The sequence below is a fragment of the Neovison vison genome, chromosome 1, assembly GCF_020171115.1.
Source record: "Neovison vison isolate M4711 chromosome 1, ASM_NN_V1, whole genome shotgun sequence".
Classification (NCBI taxonomy): Eukaryota; Metazoa; Chordata; class Mammalia; order Carnivora; family Mustelidae; genus Neogale; species Neogale vison.
Window position 1 is genome coordinate 160,261,786 of NC_058091.1, and position 24,015 is coordinate 160,285,800.

Here is a 24,015-nt window from a genome sequence, read left to right on the forward strand (position 1 = left end):
TTTCAATTTATTTATTTTCAGAAAAACATTATTCATTATTTTTTCACCACACCCAGTGCTCCATGCAAGCCGTGCCCTCTATAATACCCACCACCTGGTACCCCAACCTCCCAACCCCACCACTTCAAACCCCACAGATTGTTCTTCAGAGTGCATAGTCTCTCATGGTTCACCTCCCCTTCCAATTTACCGAAATTCCTACTACTCTCTAACGCCCCTTGTCCTCCATGCTATTTGTTATGCTCCACAAATAAGTGAAACCATATGATAACTGACTCTCTCTGCTTGACATATTTCACGCAGCATAATCTCTTCCAGTCCCGCCCATGTTGCTACAAAAGTTGGGTATTGGGGGGGGGGGACAAGATGGCGGGGAACTAGGAAGAGGCGTCTTTTCAGCTGGTACCCCAAAGTGAGCTGATTACCTACCAAAGAACTCTGATCACCCATGAAATCAGCCTGATATCAGAATTATACACGTCTGGATCTCTACAGGGGCAGAAGACGCCAGTGAGCAGGTAAAGCGGAATGGGAATGGTGGACTGATATTGGAAGATAAACAAAAGGGGGAGGGAGCCACCAGAGGCGACCGGTGCAAAAGTAATACACCCATACGAGCGAGAGTGCCCTGCGTCTGGGGACCAGCATTAACTTGGAGACTGGTTGAAAGCACTCCAAAAGAGCAAAGGATCGCGGGGGCAAATTGTGGGAATCAGAGCGGCTAGGGACAGGGGCTTAAGTCCCCGGTCCCAGACGGCCTCCCCGGAGTGGAGGCAGAGAGAGTGCGGCGGAGAAACCGGCTCCTGGTTCCTAAGCCGCCAGCGCGCCCCGGAGCGCAGGGGTTCTGGCTCCTGTGAGGGGATGGGAGCTGCGCAGGTCTGCAGAACTCGCGCTAGCCCTACCACAAAGTTTGAGATGCGCGCGCACGTCGCTCCAGCTCTCCTGGGTTTCTAAGGCCCGGGGGCGCTTCTTGACCCGCACCATTATTTCAAAGTCTAAGCCGAGTGCGCGCGAAACTCTTCCCTGGACAGAGGCGTGCAAAAGCCCAGCCTGCGGCTTAGGGACCAGTGCCCCGTTCTCAGTGCCTCAGATGGGCGCCCGACCCACAGCCGCCGCTGAAAAGAGGTGCGCGCAAGCCGGGCACTCCCAACCCGGGCCGGCGGCAAAATCTCAGTGTGCGATCGCTGCTTGGAACCTCTCTGGCAGTCAGGAGCTCCCAGACAGCCGCCACTGCCTTGGCTTTGGGGACGAGCAAAAGATCCTGCGCCCCCAGGGTCTGCAACTTGGAACCTGCACTGCCAGCGGCCAAGGGGGAATTTATTCAGCTTCTGCACCCAGACTGAGGCTTCTCTCTGAGACAGAGATCAGGAAGTGTTCCAGGGTGCACCTTGACTGCACCAGAGTTGATACATTCAGCTATATCTGTTCAGTCTTCTCCCACCAAAATGACTAGGAGGAGGAATGCCCAACAGAAGAAAAATCAGAGGATGGACCTTCTGCAATAGAGCTAACGGCTATCAACATAGACATATGTCGGAAAGAGAATTCAGGCTAACAATTATCCAGGCAATAGCTAGGTTGGAGAAAGCCATGGATGACCAAACAGAATTGACTAGGGCCGAACTGAAAGCGACCACACAGGATGTTCACAATGTTAGGGCGGGGCTTAAAGCTACCAGGGAGGAGGTCCACAATGCTCTCAATGAGTTCCAATCCAATCTAAACTCTCTCAAAGCTAGGGTAACTGAGACAGAAGATAGAATTAGTGATCTGGAAGACAAACAGATATAGAGAAAGGATCAGGAGAAAGCCTGGAACAAACAGCTTAGATCCCACGAAAGCAGAATTAGGGAAATAAATGATGCCATGAAGCGTCCCAACGACAGAATTATTGGAATTCCTGAAGGGGAGGAGAAAGAAAGAAGTCTAGAAGATGTCGTGGAACAAGTCCTTCATGAAAACTTTCCGAATCTCGCGAATGAAACCAGAGTTCATGTACTAGAGGCTGAACGGTCTCCACCCAAGATTATAGACTCAAAAAAAAACATCACGACACCTGATAGTCAAATTGAGAAATTATAATTGTAGGTATAATCTCTTGAAAGCTTCCAGGGCAAAGAGGCTCCATACTTACAGAGGGAAGCCCATCAGAATAACGTCAGACCTGTCCACAGAGACCTGGCAAGCCAGAAGAGGCTGGCAAGATATATTCAGGGCACTAAATGAGAAGAACATGCAGCCAAGAATACTTTATCCAGCAAGACTGACATTCAAAATTGATGGAGAGATAAAGAGTTTCCAAGACTGGCAAGGCTTAAAAGACTATGCAACCACCAAGCCGATACTGCAGGAAATACTAAGGGGGGTTCTATAAAAGAGGAAAATTCTCAAGAATAGCATTGAACAGAAATATAGAGACAGTCTACAGAAAGAAAGACTTCAAAGGTAACTCGATGTCAATAAAAACGTATCTATCAATAATCACTCTCAATGTGAATGGCCTAAATGCATCCATAAAATGGCACAGGGTTGCAGATTGGATAAAACGACAGGACCCATCCATATGCCGTCCTCAAGAGACCCATTTTGAACCTAAAGATACACGCAGACTGAAAGTGAAGGGGGGGAGAAGCATCTTTCATGCCTATGGGACTCAAAAGAAGGCTGGGGTAGCGATTCTCATATCAGATAAATTAGACTTCAAACTAAAGACTGTAGTCAGAGATACAGAAGGACACTACATAATCCTTAAAGGGACTATCAACCAAGATGATCTAACAATTGTAAATATCTATGCTCCCAATAAGGGAGCAGCCAATTACGTAAGAAAACTGTTAATCAAGATAAGAGTCATATTGATATGAATACACTAATCGTAGGTGATCTTAACACGCCTCTTTCAGAATTAGACAGATCATCGAAGCAGAAACTCAACAAAGAAACAAGAGCATTGAATGAGGCATTGGACCAGATGGACCTCATAGATATATACAGAACATTCCACCCTAAAACAGCAGAATACTCATTCTTCTCAAGTGCACACGGAACCTTCTCCAGAACAGACCACATACTGGGTCACAAATCAGGACTCAGCCGATACCAAAAGACTGAGATTATTCCCTGCATATTCTCAGATCACAATGCTTTGAAACTGGAGCTCAATCACAAGGAAAAGTTCCGAAGGAACTCAAACACCTGGAAGCTAAAGGCCACCTTACTTAAGAATGCTTGGATCAACCAGGAGATCAAAGAAGAACTGAAACAATTCATGGAAACCAATGAGAATGAAGACACTTCGGTCCAAAACCTATGGGATACAGCAAAGGCGGTCCTAAGGGGAAAATATATAGCCATCCAAGACTTGCTCAAAAAAATTGAAAAATCCAGAACACACCAACTGACTCTACACCTTAAAGAACTGGAGGATCAACAACAAATCAAACCAACTCCACACATAAGAAGGGAAATCATCAAGATTAGAGCTGAGATCAATGAGGCAGAAACCAGAGATACAGTAGAACGTATCAATGAAACTAGAAGCTGGTTTTTTGAAAGAATCAATAAGATCGATAAGCCACTGGCTACACTAATCCGAAAGAAAAGAGAGAAATCCCAAATTCATAAAATTATGAATGAAAAGGGAGAGATCACAACTAACACCAAGGAAGTAGAAACAATCATCAGAAGTTATTACGAACAGTTATATGCCAATAAGCTTAGCAACCTAGATGAAATGGATACATTCCTGGAAAAATATAAACTACCAAAATTGAACCAGGAAGAAATTGACAACCTGAATAGACCGATATCTAATAACGAGATTGAAGCAGTGATCAAAAACCTCCCAAGAAACAAGAGCCCAGGACCTGTCGGATTCCCTTGGGAATTCTACCAAACCTTCAAAGAAGAAATAACACATATTCTCCTGAAGCTGTTTCAAAAAATTGAAGCAGAAGGAAAACTTCCATACTCTTTCTATGAAGCCAGCATTACCCTGATCCCCAAACCAGGCAAAGACCCTACCAAAAAGGAGAATTTCAGACCAATATCACTGATGAATATGGATGCTAAGATTCTCAACAAGATCCTAGCCAACAGGATCCAACAACACATTAAAAAGATTATCCACCATGATCAGGTGGGATTCATAACTGGGCTACAAGGATGGTTCAACATTCGCAAATCAATCGATGAATACAACAAATTAATATGAGAAGAGAGAAGAACCACATGGTCCTCTCAATTGATGCAGAAAGAGCATTTGACAAAATCCAACATCCGTTCCTGATTAAAACGCTTCAAACTATAGGGATAGAGGGAACATTCCTGAACCTCATCAAATCTATCTATGAAAGACCCACAGCAAATATCATCCTCAATGGGAAAAAACTTGCAGCCTTCCCGTTGAGATCAGGAACAAGACAAGGATGCCCACTTTCACCACTCTTGTTCAACATAGTATTAGAAGTCCTAGCAACAGCAATCAGACAGCAGAGAGAAATAAAAGGTATCCAAATTGGTAATGAAGAAGTCAAACTCTCTCTCTTCGCAGATGACATGATTCTTTATATGGAAAACCCAAAAGACTCCACCCCCAAACTACTAGAACTCATACAGCAATTCAGCAGCGTGGCAGGATACAAAGTCAATGTGCAGAAATCAGTGGCTTTCTTATACACTAACAATGAAAATACAGAAAGGGAAATTAGAGAATCGATTCCATTTACTATAGCACCAAGAACCATAAGATACCTGGGAATAAACCTAACTAAAGAGGTAAAGGATCTATACTTGAGGAACTATAGAACACTCATGAAAGAAATTGAAGAAGACACAAAAAGATGGAAGACCATTCGATGCTCTTGGATCGGAAGAATAAACATTGTTAAAATGTCTATACTGCCTAGAGCAATCTATACTTTTAATGCCATTCCGATCAAAATTCCACCGGCATTCTTCAAAGAGCTGGAGCAAATAATCCTAAAATTTTATGGAATCAGAAGAGACCCCGAATCGCTAAGGAAATGTTGAAAAACAAAAATAAAGCTGGCGGCATCACCTTACCTGATTTCAAGATCTATTACAAAGCTGTGATCACCAAGACAGCATGGTACTGGCATAAAAACAGACACATAGACCAGTGGAACTGAGTAGAGAGCCCTGATATGGACCCTCAACTCTATGGTCAATTAATCTTCGACAAAACAGGAAAAAATATAGAGTGGAAAAAAGAGAGTCTCTTCAATACATGGTGCTGGGAAAACTGGACAGCTATATGTAGAAGAATGAAACTCGACCATTCTCTTACACCGTACACAAAGATCAACTCAAAATGGATAAAAGACCTCAACGTGAGACAGGAATCTATCAGAATCTTAGAGGAGAACATAGGCAGTAATCTCTTTGATATCAGCCACAGCAACTTCTTTCAAGATAAGTCTCCAAAGGCAAAGGAAACAAAAGCGAAAATAAACTTCTGGGACTTCATCAAAATCAAAAGCTTCTGCACAGCCAAGGAAACAGTCAACAAAACAAAGAGGCAACCCACGGAATGGGAGAAGATATTTGACAATGACAGTACAGACAAAAGGTTGATATCCAGGATCTATAATGAACTCCTCAAACTCAACCCACATGAAACAGACAAACACATCAAAAAATGGGCAGAAGATATGAACAGACACTTCTCCAATCAAGAAATACAAATGGCTATCAGACACATGAAAAAATGCTCATCATCATTAGCCCTCAGGGAGATTCAAATTAAAACCACATTGAGATATCACCTTACACCAGTTAGAATGGCCAAAATTAACAAAACAGGAAACAACATGTGTTGGAGAGGATGTGGAGAAAGGGGAACCCTCTTACACTGTTGGTGGGAATGCAAGTTGGTGCAGCCTCTTTGGAGAACAGTGTGGCGATTCCTCAAGAAATTAAAAATAGAGCTTCCCTACGACCCTGCAATTGCACTCCTGGGTATTTACCCCAAAGATACAGATGTCGTGAAAAGAAGGGCCATCTGTACCCCAATGTTTATAGCAGCAATGGCCACAGTCGCCAAACTATGTAAAGAACCAAGATGCCCTTCAACGGTTGAATGGATAAGGAAGATGTGGTCCATATACCCTATGGAGTATTATGCCTCCATCAGAAAGGATGAATATCCAACTTTTGTAGCAACATGGACGGGACTGGAAGAGATTATGCTGAGTGAAATCAGTCAAGCAGAGAGAGTCAATTATCATATGGTTTCACTCATTTGTGGAGCATAACCAATAGCATGGAGGACAATTGGCGTTAGAGAGTAGTAGGGAATATGGGTAAATTGGAAGGGGAGGTGAACCATGAGAGACTATGGACTCTGAAAAACAGTCTGAGGGGTTTGAAGTGGCGGGGTAGTGGGAGGTTGGGGTACCAGGTGGTGGGTATTATAGAGGGCACAGCTTGCATGGAGTACTGGGTGTGGTGAAAAAATAATGAAAAATGTTTTTCTGAAAATAAATAAATTGGGTAAAATAAACTTAATGAAAAAGGCTTTCAGAGAACTCACAGGACGTAGTTTCTAATTATAGGCATACTCAGAGATTTTGTGGTTTCAGTTCCAGACCACCACAATAAGGAAAGTATTGTAATAAATCAAAAAAAAAAAAAGGTGGGTATTCAACCTTTCTGATGGAGGCATAATACTCCATAGTGTATATGGACCACATCTTCCTTATCCATTCATCCGTTGAAGGGCATCTTGGTTCTTTCCATAGTTTGGCGACTGTGGCCATTGCTGCTATAAACATTGGGGTACAGATGGCCCTTCTTTTCACGACATCTGTATCTTTGGGGTAAATACCCAGGAGTGCAATTGCAGGGTCATAGGGAAGCTCTATTTTTAATTTCTTGAGGAATCTCCACACAGTTCCCCAAAGAGGCTGCACCAACTTACATTCCCACCAATAGTGTAAGAGGGTAAATTTATATCCAGTGTACCAGAATTCATTGTTTAAGCACCACACCCAGTGCTCAATGCAATAATGCCCTCCATAATACCCACCACCAGGCTTACCCACCTTCCCACCCCTTGCCCATTCAAAAGCCTCAGATTGTTTTTCAGAGTCCATAGTCTCTCATGTTCCATCTCCCCCTTCAATTCCTCTCATCTCCCTTCTTCTTTCCAACTCTCCATGTCCTCTATGTTATTTCTTATGCTCCACAAATAAGTGAAAAGATATGATAATTGACTCACTTTGCTTGACTTATTTCAAAATCTTAATCTCTTTACCAATGTAAGTCCACATACCTTTACCTAGAGTCCATGTATCACAATCTTTTTTAACATTTTATTATTTATTTGACATAGAGAGAGATCACAAGTAGTTAGAGAGGTAGGGAGAGAGAGGGGGGGAAGCAGGCTCCCTGCTGAGCAGAGAGCCCGATGTGGGGCTCAATCCCAGGACCATGAGATCATGACCTGAGCTGAAGGCAGAGGCTTAACCGACTGAACCACCCGATGCCCCTATCACAACCCTTTAAATTAGGTTTGGTGGTAAGTAAAATCTTTGACAAGGGAAAATTAATCTATAATATATATATATCCATTTTATGTTAGTCACCATAAAGGACATCACTAATTTTTCATGTAGTGTTCCATGATTCATTGTTTTCATGTAACACTCAGTGATCCATGCAATCCATGCCCTCCTTAATACTCATCACCACGCTCACCCATTCCCCAACCCCACCTCCCTTCTGAAACTCTCCATTTATTTCTCAGGGTTCATAGTCTCTCATAGTTTGTCTCTCACTCCAATTTCTCCCCTTTCATTTTTCCCTTCTCCTAATGTCCCCCATGCTATTCCTTATACTCCAAAAATAAGTGAAGCCATGTGATAATTGACTTTTTATGTTTGACTAATTTCACTTAGCGTAATCTCCTACCGTCCTTTCCAAGTTATGAAAAGATGAGTATTCATCCTTTCTGGTGGCTGAATAATGTTTTAAAGAAAAGTCTGTATCTAAACGTTATGTACATGATAAGTTCCTGAATCTTTGAGATGCATGACACCTCCTCATTTATAAGTCATTTCATTTTATGTTCCCCCACACCCAATTATTCTTAAATAACTTTTTCACAATTTCCAGAATTGTTTGAATTTAGTTCACCCTTATTATTATTGGTTTAGCTTATACCTTCCATAATTTCTTTTATTTACTTTTAAGTAATCTCTCCCCAAAGAGGGGGCTTGAACTCACAACCCGAAGATCAATAGTTGCAGCCTCTATGAGCTAAGCCAGCCATGGACCCTCTCTTCCATAATTTCTTAATAATCAAAAATTTATTATGAATTAATTCATTAAAATTCTCTAAACTGGAGGTAATGATATTGTCACTCCAGTAATTATACTCCCTTGGAAGACTTTGCTAGTAGAATTTAGTCCAACTCCATGAAATTGCTTTAGAAGCATTTGGTGTCTGCTCTTAGCAATGGCTAATAGATGCATTCTTTTCTTTTCTTTCATGAAACATTTTATGGAGTATAGATAATGTGACAGTTATCATGCTAGACTATGAGGATAAGACATGAATGGTCTCTGCATAAAATACTATTAATTACATTCAAATTACAAACATAAAAATAACTAAAAAATCATGTAGAGATGAAGGGTTAGCATTTATATTGACTATTTTGGACTCCCAAAGAGTGTCACCTAAGTAATTAGGGAAAGTGAAATGTGTTCACAGGGTGTTGCTTTCAAATAAGGTTTGGGTGAGTGATCTTCCCTTAATGTAATCCTCCCCAGAACCTGAACCCCATTCCATTCCTTGTGTTGTCTTTCACCAGAGTATTTGCCACCATCCATACATTACATACTTGTATTTCCTTTCTCTCCCATGGAGATATAGAGGTAATATGGGAGCGGGAACCTCTGTCAATCTTATTTACTGATACATCTCTAGTTCTTAGAACATGAGTGACTATATTACTAAAGCTCACAAAACTTAAAAATTATTAAACCCCAAGCCTGAAAATACTATAGTTCACTGAGTTTCCATTAGCCATTCTGATCATCCAAATTTCAGGGTCATGGTACATCATACAGTTCACTAACAGTTACTATTATGCTATTGAATATAATAAAAAAAATCTCTTTAAGAGAAGCATTCAAGAGTTTCAGAATTCTATACATGTGGGTGTTTTATTTCACACAGTGCATATCAAATATTTATTTATGGTATATATATATATATATATATATATATATATATATATATAAATAGAGATAGAAGTAGTTAACAACTTTCAATTTATAAATGATTCTGTTCTGCCTGGAGATCAGAAGAAGCCATATTTTTTGTTTTTTCTTTTTCTTTTTTCTTACCACGAGGCAAGTTGGAAAATTTAGTTTAATAATTAAAAATTCATATAGATAATTTCATGTCACTGATGGATTAGGTGGATTTTGATGCCAGGAGAGATATTTTCTCAGTCAATATAATATGTGTTTCCTAAACAGAAAGTAGTGCATATCTTCTGAGTGGGTCTGGAGATGATTGTGCTGAAGATGCCATGGATTTAATATATGTTATTAGTCAATGCCTGAAATTTAGAGAATAATATCAGATTAACATAGCATTAATCCTACTCAGCACAGAATAAGAAATTGTAAAGTGTCTCTCACTTGTGACATTGTGACATTGAAAACTCCTAAGGCATTTTTTTTATGTTGTGTAAGAATCTCTGCCACTTACAGATGCATATCAGATATACAACTCTTTCTCCTCCAGGGTGCCAAAAATAAAAATCACAGAGATAGGCCTAGAGGCCACAGGGAACACATAAATACCTTACTGAGACTAACATCCATGACTCATAGTGATGATTATTTGTGACCACATTACTGGGGTTAACACACTAATATATGGGTGCTGTTTGGGGAAAGATCTGACCGAGTGTGAGCACAATTTAAAGGTGGATTGTAGAAAGACAACTCTGGACACATCAATTTCAGAATTAGCTCACAACATTACGTTTAAAAAGTATGGGGTGGAGCGCCTGGGTGGCTGAGTGGGTTAAGCCTCTGCCTTCTGCTCAGGTCATGATCTCAGGGTCCTGTGATCGAGCCCCGCATCAGGCTTTCTGCTCAGCAGGGAACCTGCTTCTGCCTCCTTTCTGACTGCCTCTCTGCCTGTTTGTGATCTCTCTCTGTCAAATAATTTTTAAAAAAATAAAAAAAAAATATGGGGCACCTGGGTGGCTCAGTCAGTAAGCATCTGCCTTTCAGCTGAGGTCCTTTGATCAAAGCCTGCATCTGGATCCCTACTCAGGGAGAAGCCTGCTTCTTTCTCCCTCTCCCACTCCCCCTGCTTGTGTTTTCTCTCTCTTGCTGTGCCTCTTTGGGCCAAATAAATAAAATATTAAAAAATAAATAAATTGCCTTCAAAATCCTCAATATACATTTATTTAAAATATATAAATATAAAACAATCATCAGGAGAAATACTGTACCTTATACCAGGATAATTCAGCTTAGATTTTTGAGTAACATAAGTATAAAATAAACATAACTAATTTAATAGCATTTGTTTTATGCCCCCCCCAAAAAAAACTATTTGTATATTCTGAGAGTTATATTTAGTTTGCTTGTTAAGAGGTCATGCTCTGAGGGTTTGTATGAGTAAACTGTTGACATATTTTTATTCAATTTTCACCTTGTGAGCTCATTAGAAAATAAATATTTCAAAAAAAAACCTTTGGTGTATAATACTTTACATATTCTTATAAGTATACATTTTTATCTTATATTTCCACATCTCTGTTACTCTGTCAATCTCTTCTTTGTGGGCTTCCAGGAGAATGTCCTTACCCTTGTCAATTGCTTAAATATGCAAGGCTGCCACAGATTACCTCTTAGATACAATGGAAAAACTATGCCACCTACCTCTATATCTTCATTAGACCCACATAGGAAATTTTAATCTGAATAGAAATAGTTGAGGAAAATAAATATATAAGAAAGAAAATATACTTCTATAATCTATCTCTATGTTTTTATTCAATGTAAATTCATTTACATTGCTAATACACTGCTAGACACTATATTTGGTAAGAAATAGTAATGGATGGAATCAAGATTTCAGTTTAAGGAAATCACAGTACAGTAAAAAAATATGCCTCCATGTACACAATACCTCAAGATTTATACATAGAGTTAATCACAGTAAAAACATAATAATTCAAATTTGTTAAAGCACCAGTACATTAAGGTCTACATTTCCTGGAGCAGAGGATGTTTAATTATAAAAGTCTCTTTTCAGTAGAAGAATAAAAACAAATAAACATGGAAACAATAAAAAATTAGATATATATAAATAACATTTAATAAGTTTACTTATTTTTTAGATTTTAATCAAACACATAATTTTCCAAATCCTGCATTAAACTGATGGAATACAAAATAAAATGAAGTCTTATCAAGGAGTTCAAGAACAGTAAATCATTAGACACACATTATCAGTAAGATATGATAATGTATGTGTATAGTACAATGGAAATTCAAATATAGTTCAAGTATTAAGTCTAATAGTGAAGTTAAGGAGGGCTTCTTAGAAAAGATAACATGTTATCATAATGAGCATTTCTGTGTTCAGTTCTTATAGATCTCTATTTTTTAAGCATGGCAAGTCTAGTAACTCTTATTTGGAAATTTGGAAATTTGGAGTTTAAAAAAGAATCCCAACAATATGAATATAAATGTATATTTATATATATCATACTTCTACTATCTTAGACATATTTTACTTAATTATTGTCATGCTGATATTAATTCGAAATATAAATAAATGGAGAGAGAGAGAATTGTCACCGTTAGTTGAACATGACATTTCTAAAAGATGGAATCTAAAACGAGTCTCTAGCTATGACTTAATATCTCCAAACTTGATTACATGATAGTCATATTGCCCCCTTTTGTATATGATATAAAATATATTTTTCATGATCTATATTTAGGGGAAAAATACATAATGATTAAGGTGGGGAATGCCCCATTAAGTTACTAAATTTAAGTATATTGGTTAAGCCAATATAAAATTGTAAGTGTTGCTAAAATTTACAGAATATTTTTTTTACTTGTAAAATTGTTTTAGTTTAAATATAATTGGCATCCAGTATAAAACATCATAGTACTTCAATATTGTGGTCCATTACATAATAAATTTCACAATAAGTCTTGTTATTATTTCTTTTTTTTAATTTTATTTATTTGACAGAGTGAAAGATAACAAGTAGGCAGAGAGGCAGGCAGAAAGAGAGAGGGGAGGAAGCAGGCTCCCTGCAGAGCAGAGAGCCTGATGTGGGGCTTGATCCCAGGACCCTGGGATATGACCTGAGCTGAAGGCAGAGGCATTAACCCACTGAGCACCCAGGTGCCCCCTTGCTACCATTTCTTATCACACAAAGTTAATACAATATAATTGACTATATATCATATGTCGTACATTGCAATATCCATTAACTTATTTGTGTTACAACTGTATATCTGTCCCTTTAATACACTTTACCGGGACGCCTGGGTGGCTCAGTGAGTTATAGCCTCTGTCTTTGGCTCAGGTCGTGATCCCAGGGTCCTGGGATTGAGCCCTGCATTGGGCTCTCTGCTAGGCAGGGAGCCTGCTTCCTCCTCTCTCTTTGCCTGCCTCTCTGCGTACTTGTGATCTCTGTCTATCAAATAAATAAAATCTTTAAAAAATAATTAAAAAAAATACAATTTACCTATTTTATGCATCCTTATGATTTCCTTTACATTGGAAACTTACAGTTCATGTCCTTTATCTATGATTGTATCCCTGTTTTGTTTTATTTTCCTGTTTTTTTTTCTTTTTTTAGATTTTATATGTAAGTGAAATCATACAATGTTTGTCTTCCTTTGTCTGACTTACTTCACTTTGTATAATACCATTAAAACCATATGCGTTGGAACAAATTGAAAGAACTTTTTTTTAATGACTGAGTATGTGTATATTCTTTATCCATTCTTTTATCAATGGATACTTTGCTTTTGTATCTTGGATATCACAAATAATGCTTCAATAAACATATGAGTACATATATCTTCTTGAATTGGTGTTTTTATTTTCTCAAGATAAATATCCAGAGGTGAAATTGCTAAATTGTACAATAGTTCTAATTTAATTTTTGGAGGAACCTCCATATTGCTTTCATAGTAGTTAAACCAATTTGCAATCCCACCAACAGTGTATAAGGGTTCCCTTTTGTCCACATATTTGCCAACACTTCTTATTTTTTTTTTTTGCCTTCTTGATAATAGCTAATTTTACAAGTGTGAGGAGATATCTAACTGTACTTTTGGTTAGCATTGTGATGATTATTGGTATTGAGCAACTTCTAATGGTTCCTATGGGTCATTTCTATGTCTTCTTGGAAAAATGTGTATTTAAGACCTCTGTCCATGATTTGGTCATGTTGTTTGCTTTTTAAACTTAATCACGAAAGGTCACCCTGTGATGAGTCCACCAATGACTCATACAAAGTGAAGGTCAAGCAAAGCTTTATTTTGTGCCAAGCATCAAGAATCTAACCAGTCATTCAGGCTGCCTCTTACAGACAGGGCAACCCCTCCCAGCCTCACAGACTAACTTTTATAGAGCAAAGACCATGTGGTTGAGCCTGGCCACACACAGGTGGCCAATGAGGTTGCAACACACAGAGAAAGCTACGTAGTCATGCTAGGTCACACACAGGTGGCCAATTGAATTATAATTCACCCCATAGTAGTTATTTGAACTAGCCTATCACCTTAGTCAGAATTGGTGCCCAAAAGGCAGGGCCCACACTCCTTGGTAGCTAGGGAGACAGTATGCATGCCCCACTGATTGGATGTCTCCACCTGACCTGACTCATCCTTGCATTCGGGCTATTATCTCCGCCTGACCTGACCCATCCTTGTATTTGGGCCCTGTTATCAGGGATTAGTCAACCACATTTTACTGGTTTCCTGGACTTGCTTTTCAGTAAGTTCCCCTGGTGGGGGGAGGGTCAGTTTAAGTTTTACTGCATAAACAACAAAATCACTGTTTAACCAGATGGAATCACTCTGGCTAAATAGGCCCTTACAGTCAGATAGATTCTTTAAATTTTAAATATTAACCCCTTATCAGATGTATAAGTTAATTTAAATGTATACATAATTATAAATAAAAAAAAAATTTCAAATGTTTCCTTTTACTTGGTCAGGTGACTTTTCATTCTTTTGGTGGTTTATTTTGTACAGAAATTCAACTTAATTTTGTACAATTTGTATCCTGCCACTTTGCTGAATTCTTGTTTGAGTTCTAGCAATTTTTGGTTGGCATCTTTTGGGTTTTCAAAATAGTGTATCATATCATTTGTGAAGAGTGAAATTTTGACTTCTTCTTTGCTGATGTGAGTGTCTTTTATTTCTTTTTGTTGTCTGACTGCTGATGCTAAGACTTCTAGTACTATTTTGAACAAGAGTTGTAAGAGTGGACATCCCTGTTGTGTTCCTGACCTTAGGAGGAAAGCTCTCAGTGTTTCCTTATTGAGAATGATATTCTTGCAGGGTTTTTCATAAATGTCTTCTCTGCTGTTGAGGTATGTTCCCTCTATCCCTATGCTCTAGAGAGTTTTAATCAAGAAAATATGCTGTATTTGACAAATTTTTCTTTTTTTTCTACATCTATTGAGGGAATTATGTGGTTCTTTTCCTTTCTTTTGTTAATGTGATGCATCACAGTAATTAACTTGCAGATGTTAAGCCATCCTTGAAGCTCAGGAATAAAGCCCACTTTGTTGTGGTGAATAATCCTTTTAGTGTACTGTTGGATCGTACTAGCTAATACATAAGTGAGGATTTTTGCATCCATGTTCATCAAGCATATTAGTCTGTAATTCTCCTTTTTAGTGGGGTCTTTTTCTGGTTTTAGGATCAAGGTAATGCTAGCCTTATCGGACAAGATTGGAAGTGTTCTTTCTATTTCTATTTTTTGAAACAGCTTCAGAAGATTTATTAATCCTTCTTTAAATGTTTCATAGAATTATCCTGTTGGTGATTTATTTTATTACACAAAAACTTAGTTTGATGCAATGCCACGTGTTTGTTTTAGCTTTTGTTGCCATTGCCTGAGGTGATTGGTACAAAAATTATATTGTTAAGACTGATGTCGAGGAGCTTCCACCCTATGTTTTCTATGGGACTTGTATAATTTTAATTTTTATATTCAAGTCTTTAATCCATTTTGAATTTATTTTTCTATATAATGTAAAATAGTGGTCCAGTTTTATCATTTTATTCGTAGCTTTCCAGTTTTCCACAACACCAATTATTTGAATCCCTTTTCCCCATTGTATATTCAGTTTTCTAACAGAAACCTAATTTTAAGGGAGCCTGCTTCCTCCTCTCTCTCTCTGCCTGCCTCTCTGCCTGCTCATGATCTCTCTCTGTCAAATAAATAAATAAAATCTTAAAAAAAAGAAACCTAATTTTATCTATTTCATTTTTTATTAAATTATAGTTAGCATGCAATGCTATATTAGTTTTGTATGTATAGTGATTCAACAACTCTACATATTACTCAAAGCTCAATATATGCCATCTCCCACCATGTTATTATTATAACATATATATTTTATTATATATAAAATAACAATAATAACTATAATAATTTAACATATTTTACAATATTATTATGCACATACCATATGCTGTACTTTTTGTCTCTTTGACTTATATATTTTACAACTGGAAGTTTGTATCTCTTAAGTTTATTTACTTTGTGTATCTCCTCACTGTTTTCCCTCTGACAATTACCAGTTTGTTCCCTGTATTTATCAGTCTGTTTCCGTTTTCTTGTTTGTTCATGCTTTGTTTTTTGGATGCCAGATATAATGAATACATGGCATTTGTCTCTGTCTGACTTATATCAGTTAACATAATACCTTCTATGTTTATCTATGTTTTTGCAAAAGACAGATTTCAGGTTTTTTAATGTGATATACACTCTTTCATGAACACTTGGGTTGCTTCCATAACTTGGTTATTGTAAACAATTATGTGATAAATATAAGAGAGCCCCTAACCTTCTAAATGGGTGCTTTCATTCTCTTTGGGTAAATATCCAGTAGTGGAATTACTGCATAACATTGTATTTCTATTTTTAATTTCTTGAGGAAACTCCATTATGTTGCACCACAGTGCAATGGTACACAATGGGTACACCAATTTACCAGCTGTTCACAAGGTTTCTTTTATCCCCTACATCCTTGCCGGCACTTAGTGTGAGGTGATGATCTCATTGATTTAAATTTTCCTGATGATAACTGATGTTGAGTCATGTATATTGGTCACCTGTATATCTGTGGGAAATACTTATTCAGCTTTAATGTCCATAATTTCATTGGATTATTTGTTCTTTATGGTGTTGAGCTGTGCAAGTTCTTTATATATTTCAGACAGGAACTTAAAAGATATATTATTTATAAATATCTTCTTTCATTAACTAGTTTGCATTTTGGTTTTCTTGTGTTGTGTAAATTTTGGTTTCATCCACTATGAAAAAGTTTTTTTTTAATGTAATCCCAGTTTAATTTTCTTTTCTTTCCCTTGGATGAGGAATCATGCTTGTAAGTATGATGCTAATGCTAGTGTACAAGAAATAATTGTCTATGTTTTAGAAATTTTATGGTTTCAGGTTTCATATTTAGGTCTTTAATTTATTTTGGTGTGTGTGTGTGTTTGATGTGAAAAAGTGGCCTAATTTCATCCCTTTGCTTGTTGCTGTCTAGTTTTCCCAACACCATTTATTGAAGAGACTACCTTTTCCTAATTGCATTGTCTCACTTATTTTTTTCGTAGGTAAATTAACCATACAGGCATCGTTGTATTTCTGGTTTCTCTATCCTCTTCCATTGATCTGTGGTTGTATTTTATGTTAGTAACATACTGTTTTTTTTTTTTTTAATTCCAGTATAACTAACATGCAGTGCTAAATTAGTTTCAGGTATACAATATAGTGATTCAACAGCTCCCTCTATTATCCTATGCTAATTACAAGTGCACACCTTAGGCCACTTCACTTATTTCACTATTCCCCCAACAGACATCCTCTCTGGCAATCATCAGCATTTTCTCTATAAGTTAAGAGTCTGTTTCTTGTTTGCCTCTCTCTTTTTTCATTTTTTTTGTTTCTTAAATTCCAAATATGAGTGAAACCGTGTTGTATTTGTCTTTCTCTGACTACTTTATCTCACTTAATATTATTCTCTAGCTATATCCATGTCATTTAATAGCAAGATTTTTTTAATTAATTTATTTTAAAGACAGATAGTATGAAAATGGGGAGACAGGCAGAGAGGAAGAGGGAAGTAGCTTTCTTGCTGACTGGGGACCTGACAGGAGACTCAGTCCCTGAACCTTGAGATCATGACCTGACCTTATTGACTGAGCCTCCCAAAGATTTAATTTTTACTTTTTTATGGCCAACTATTATCCCATTGTAACTTTTCTTTTTTTCTTCATCAAGTAATGGACACAGGTTGCTTCCATCATTTATCTTTGTAAATAACATGGCTAAAAATATTGGGGGGTGATTGTACACCTTTGTGTTAGTGTTTCTGCATTTTGAGGAAAATGCCCAGTAGATCTATTACTGGGTTGAAAGGTAATTCTATTTTTAACGTTTTGAGGAACTTCCATGCTCTTTTCCACAGTAGCTGCACCAATTTGCATTTCCAACAGTAGTGCAAGAGGGTTTCACTATCTCATGACCCTCACCAACACTTCTTGTTTCTTCTGTTTTTCATTTTTGCCATTCTGAGAGGTGTAAGGTGATATCACATTGAACTTTTCAATTACATTCCCCTGATGATGAGTGATGATGAGCATCTTTTCATGTGTCTGGTCACCATCTGGATATCTTTTATAGGGAAACATCACTCATGACTTCTGCCCATATTTTCTTTTCTTTTTTTAATTTAAATTCAATTAGCCAACATATAGTACATCAATAGGTTTTGGGAAAATGTTCAATGATATATTTCTTGCATAAAATACCCAGTGCTCCTCACATCACATACATTCATTAATGCCCATCAACAAGTTACCCCAACCCCCACCCACCACCCTATCTGCAAATCTCTGTTTCCTGAGTGAAGAGTCTCCCATTGTTATTCTCCCTCTCTGATTTCTTCCCATTCAGTTTTACCCTCCCTTCCCCTATTGTCCTCTGCATTATTCTTTATATTCCACATATAAGTAAAACTCATGTGTGTCATATGACATATAATTGTCTTCCTCAGCTTGACTTACATCACTCAGCATAATATCCTCCAGTTCCATTCATGTTGATGTAAACGATACATATCCATCTGACTGATGGCTGAGCAATATTCCATTGTATATATAAACCACACACTATTTACTTATTCATCTGCCAAAGGACATTTTGGCTCCTTCCACAGTTTGGCTACTGTGGACATTGTTGCTATGAACATTGGGGCACATATGCCCCTTTTTTCACTACATCTGTTATGTTTGGGGTAAATACTTAGGTGTGTAATTGCTGGGTCATAGGGTACTTCTATTTTTAGCATCCTAAGGAAACTCTGTACTGTTTTCCATAGTAGTTGTACCACCTTGCATTCCCACCAAGAGTATAAGAAGGTTTCTCTTCCTCTGAATCCTTGCCATCATTTGTTGTTTCCTGTCCTGCTAATTTTATCCATTCTAACTTGTGTAATTTAGTATATCATTGTGGTTTTGATTTGTATTTCCCTGATAGCAAGTGATATAAATCATTATCTATGTGTCTGTTGGCCGTTTGTATGTCTTCTTTGGAATAGTGTTTGTTCATGTTTTCTGCCCATTTTTTGACTGGATTATTTGTTTTTTAGGTGTTGAGTTTGAGAAGGTCTTCATAGAATTTGGATACCAGCCTTTTACCTGGTATGTTATTTGCAAATGTATTTTCCCATATTGTTGGTTGCCTTTTAGTTTTGTTGATTGTTTCCTTCACTCTGCAAAAGATTTTTATCTTGATAATATCTCAATAGTTCATTTTTGCTTTTGTTTCCCTTGTCTTTAGAGATGTGTCTTGCAGGATGTTGCTGAAGTCAAGATTAAAGAGGTTATTGCCCATGTTCTCTTCTAGGATTTTGAAGGATTCCTGTCTGATATTTATGTCATTCATCTCTTTTGAGTTTATCTTTGTGTATGGTCCAATTTCACTGTTCTTAATGTGGTTATCCAACTATCACAGCAACATTTAGTGAGGAGTCTCCCCCCCCATTGGATAGTCTTTCCTGATTTGACAAATATTAATGGACCCTAGAGTTGAGGGTCCAATTCTGGACACTCTATATTGTTCAATTGATCTGTCTATTTTTGTGCCATTACCATGCTGTAATTACAGAGATCACAGCCCTGTAATATAGCTTGAACTCAGGCATTATGATGCCACCAGCTTCGGTTTTCTTTTCCAACATTCCCTGGTGAATTAGCATTTTTTTTTGTTTCCATACAAATTATAAGACTATTTGTTCAAGCTCTGTGAAAAAATGTCCACTGTATTTTGATAGAGATTGCATTAAATTTATAGATTGCTCTGAGCAGCAAAGACATTTTAATAATATTTATTCTTCTAATCCATGAACATGAAATGTTTTCCATTTATTTTTGTCTGCCCCAGTTTTTTTTCATAAATATTGTGTAGTTTCCAGAATACAGATAATTTGCCTCATTGGTTAGGATTACTCGTAGCAATGTTATGGGTTTTGGTGCAATTATAAATAGGATAAATTCCCTAATTTAGCCTTCTTCAGTAACATTGGTATTATATACCAATATAACTTATTTCTGTGCATTGATTTTGTATCCTGCAATATTGCTGTATTTCTGTATGAGTTATAGCAATATTGAGGTGGTCTTTTGGGTATTCCACATAAAGTGTCATGTCATCTGTGAAGAGATAGAGGTTAACTTTTTTTTGTCAATTTTAATTTTTTAAAATTTATTTCTGTGGTATGATGGATGAGGTTAGGACTGATAGTACTATGTTGAAGAATAGTGGTGAAGGTGGACATCATTGTTGTGCTCCTGACCTTAAGGGAAAAGCTCTTAGTTTTTCCCCATTGAGAATAATCTTCACTGTGGACTTTTTATAGATTTTTTTTATGATATTGAGGAATTTTCCCTCTATCCCTATATTTTGAAGAGTTTAATGAGAAAGGATTCTGTATTTTGTCAAATTCCTTTCTTTCAAATGATGGAGAGGATTGTCTGTTCTTCTGTTTCTTCTATTAATGTGCTCTATCACATTGATTGATTTGTGAAATTTGAGTAAGCCTTGAATCCCAAGAATAAATCCCACCTGGTCATGGTGAATAATTCTTTTAATGTACTGATGGATCCTCTTGGCTAGTGTCTTGATGAGTATTTTGGCATCCATGTTCATCAGGGATATTGGCCTGAAATTTTCCTTTTCAATGGTATTTTTATCTGGTTAAGGGATCAAGGTAATGATGGCCTCATTGAGTTTGGAAGTTCTTCCATTTTTTTTTTTTGAAACAGCTTCACTAGAATAGGTATTATTTTATTTTTAAATGTTAGTAGAATTTCTCTGGGAAGCTACCTGGCCCAAGAATCTTGTCTTTTGGGGTGGATTTTGATTACTGTTTCAACTTCCTTGCTTGGCATGAGTCTGTACAGATTTTATATGTCTTCCTGTGTCAGTATTGGCCATTTATAAATTTTCAGGAACAAATTCATTTCTTCCAGATTGCCTTATTTGTTGGCACATACTTGTTCATAATATGTTCTAAAAATTTTCTGTATTTCCTTGGTATTGATCGTGACTTCTCCCCTTTCGTTCATGATTTTATCAATTTCATTTGCTTCTCTTTTATTTTGAATAAATCTCACCAGAGGTATTTTGTTTGTTTGTTTGTCTTATTAATACTTTCAAGGATACATCTTCTACTTTTGTTGATCTGTTCTGATGTTCTAGTTTCTATTTCTTTAATCTCTGTTCTAGTCTTTATTATTTATCTTCTCTTGACTTATTCAGGTTTTATTTCAAGTTCTTTTTCTAGGACCTTTAAGTGTAAGTTTAGCTTGTGCATTTAGGTTCTTTTCTAATTTTTTGAGAGAGGCTTGGATGGCAGTTTTTCCCCCTTAGGACTGCTCTCTCAGTATCCCATAGGTTTTGAACTGATATGCTTTCATATTCATTGGCTTGCATGAATAGTTTAAGTTCTTATTTAATTTTCTGGTTGACCCATTTATTCTTTAGTAGGATGCTCTTTAAACTCCAAGTGAATGTGTTCCTTTCATTTTTTTTTCCTTGTGATTGAGTTCCAGGTTCAAAGTATTGTGGTCTGAAAATATCCAGTCTCAAACTTTTGGTATTGGTAGATACCTGATTTGTGTCCTACTATGTGATCTATTCTGGAGAAAACCCCATGTACATTTAAGAAGAATGAGTATTGTATTGATTTAGGATGGAATGTTCTATATATATATATACCTGGAAAGTCCATCTGGTCCAGTGTGTCATTCAAAGTCCTTGTTTCTTTTTTTTTTAATATTTTATTTATTTATTTATTTGACAGACAGAGATCACAAGTAGATGGAGGGGCAGGTAGAGAGAGAGAGGAGCCCAATGTGGGGCTCGATCACAGGACCCTGAGATCATGACCTGAGCTGAAAGCAGAGGCTTTAACCCAATCAGCCACTAGGGTGCCCCCAAAGTCCTTGTTTCATTGTTGAACTTCTGCTTAGATCATCTGTCCATTGCTGCAAGTGGGTTATTAAAGTCTCCTACTATTAATGTATTATTATCAATATGTTTCTTTACTTTGGTTTTTAGTTGGTATATATAATTGGCTGCTTCCACGTTGGGTACATAGATATTTGCAATCGTTAAATCTTCTTGTAGGATAGACTCTGTACGTCTGATATCTTGCTCCTCTACTACAGTATTTGGTTTAAACTCTAATTTGTCTGATATGAGGGTACTACCACTGCTTTCTTTCGAAGTCTATTAATGTGCTAAATAGTTTTCTACTCTCTCACCTTCAGTATGAAGTTATCTTTAGGTATAAAATGAGTCTCTTGTGGACAAAATATGGATGGCTCTTGCTTTTTATATCCAATCTGATAAAATATGTTTCTTTTGATTGGAATATTCATCCCATTTATATTCAGAGTAGCCATAAAAAATATATTAATTTAGTGACATTATATTGCCTGTAAAGTCCCTGTTTCTGTAGATTATCTATTATTTTTTGGTCTATGTTACTCTTAAGTTTTCTTTTCATGTACAGTATCCCCCATTAATATTTCTTGCAGGGCTGGCTGGTTTGGCAGTCACATAATCTTACATTCTCTATCTGTTTTGGAAGCTCTTTTTCTCACTTTTCATTCTGAATGAGAGCCTTGCAGGAAAATCTACATGTTCTTCTCTTTTAATATCTTTAATATATCTTGCCAACACTTTCTGGCCTGCCATGTTTCTTTGGATAGACCTGTTGTTATTCTGATGTTCCTTGTTCCTTATATAAGGAACATTCTCTCCCTAGCTGCTCTCAGGATAGCGTCTTTGGCTCTAAGATTTGACAGGTTCAATATTATATTTTGGGATGTTGATTTATTTTTATTAATTTGGGAAGCTGGCTTCTCTGTCTCTTGGACATGGATGCTTATTTCTTTCCCCAGAATAGGTAATTTCTTAGCCATAATTTGCTGAAATAAACCTTCTAGGCTTCTCTCTTTCCACACCCTCTGGGATCCCGATAATAAGGACATTTATTTGTTTCAAGGCATCTCTAAGCCTTTCTTCTTGAGCTACCAGTTGTATTTTTCTCTTTTACTCAACTTTCTTCATTTCCATAAGCTTGCCCTCTAGGTCACTTATTCTCTCTTCTGACTCATTGACCCTAGCTGTTAGAACATCCAATTTGGACAGCATCTAATTCATAGCAGTTTTATGTTCAGCATGATTAGATCTCATTTCTGCCAGCAGAGATTCAGTATTGTAATATACGATTTTTCCAAGCCTAGCTATTAACTATTTTTGCTATGATGTATGCCATATCTGACAACCTACTTATATCTATATTGATTAGTTCTGTTAGAGAACATTACCTCTGGTTCTCTTCTTTGTTGTGAGTTCCTCTTAGTCACTCTGCCCAGGGAAAGGTGGATAAAAGAATAAAAAGAGTCTAAAATATCAACCATGACCCAAGTAGAATTCACCCTAAAAAAAAAAATCCAAAGTAGTTGGAAGCCACAATGGAAAAGAAACAATATAAAACACAAAGTCAAGATACAATAAAAATATATTTAAAAAGGGGAGGAGGGACTATAACATCACAAGGTGGAAAAGAAGAATGGTCTGTTTGTTCCTGATTGAATTCTGTTCTGTTGTTAGAGGACACCACATCCCAAAATTGCAACGAAATCCAAATTTTTATTTATATAAAAATCAAATTGAATTGAGAGATGAAAGAACTAGAATGAAGCACATATCTTTAAAATGTAGATGTGAAAAATAGAAGTTAAAGAAACGACTTAAAAATAAAGGCTGGTGGGACATCTGGGTGGCTCAGTGAGTTAGAGTCTTTGCCTTCAGCTAGGGTCATTGTCCGGGAGTCCTGAGATTGAGCCCCACATCAGGTTCTCTGCTTGGTGGGGAGTCTGCTTCCCCATCTCTCTCTGCCTACTTGTGATCTCTCTCTCTCTCTCTCTCTCTCCCTGTGTCTGTCAAATGAATATAAAATCTTTTAAAAAGCTGGTAAAATAAGAATTTGTTAAATGGTAAAATGTATATATATATATATATATATATATATATATATATATATATATAATGAAGGATAAACATGTAGTGAGGAAATACCCGAATCTGTTTTCCCCTGCCTCTGGAGTTTTACAGTTTTGTGGGATCCTTCAGTTTGTCATTCACCTGTTCTTCCAGGCTGTCTTCTG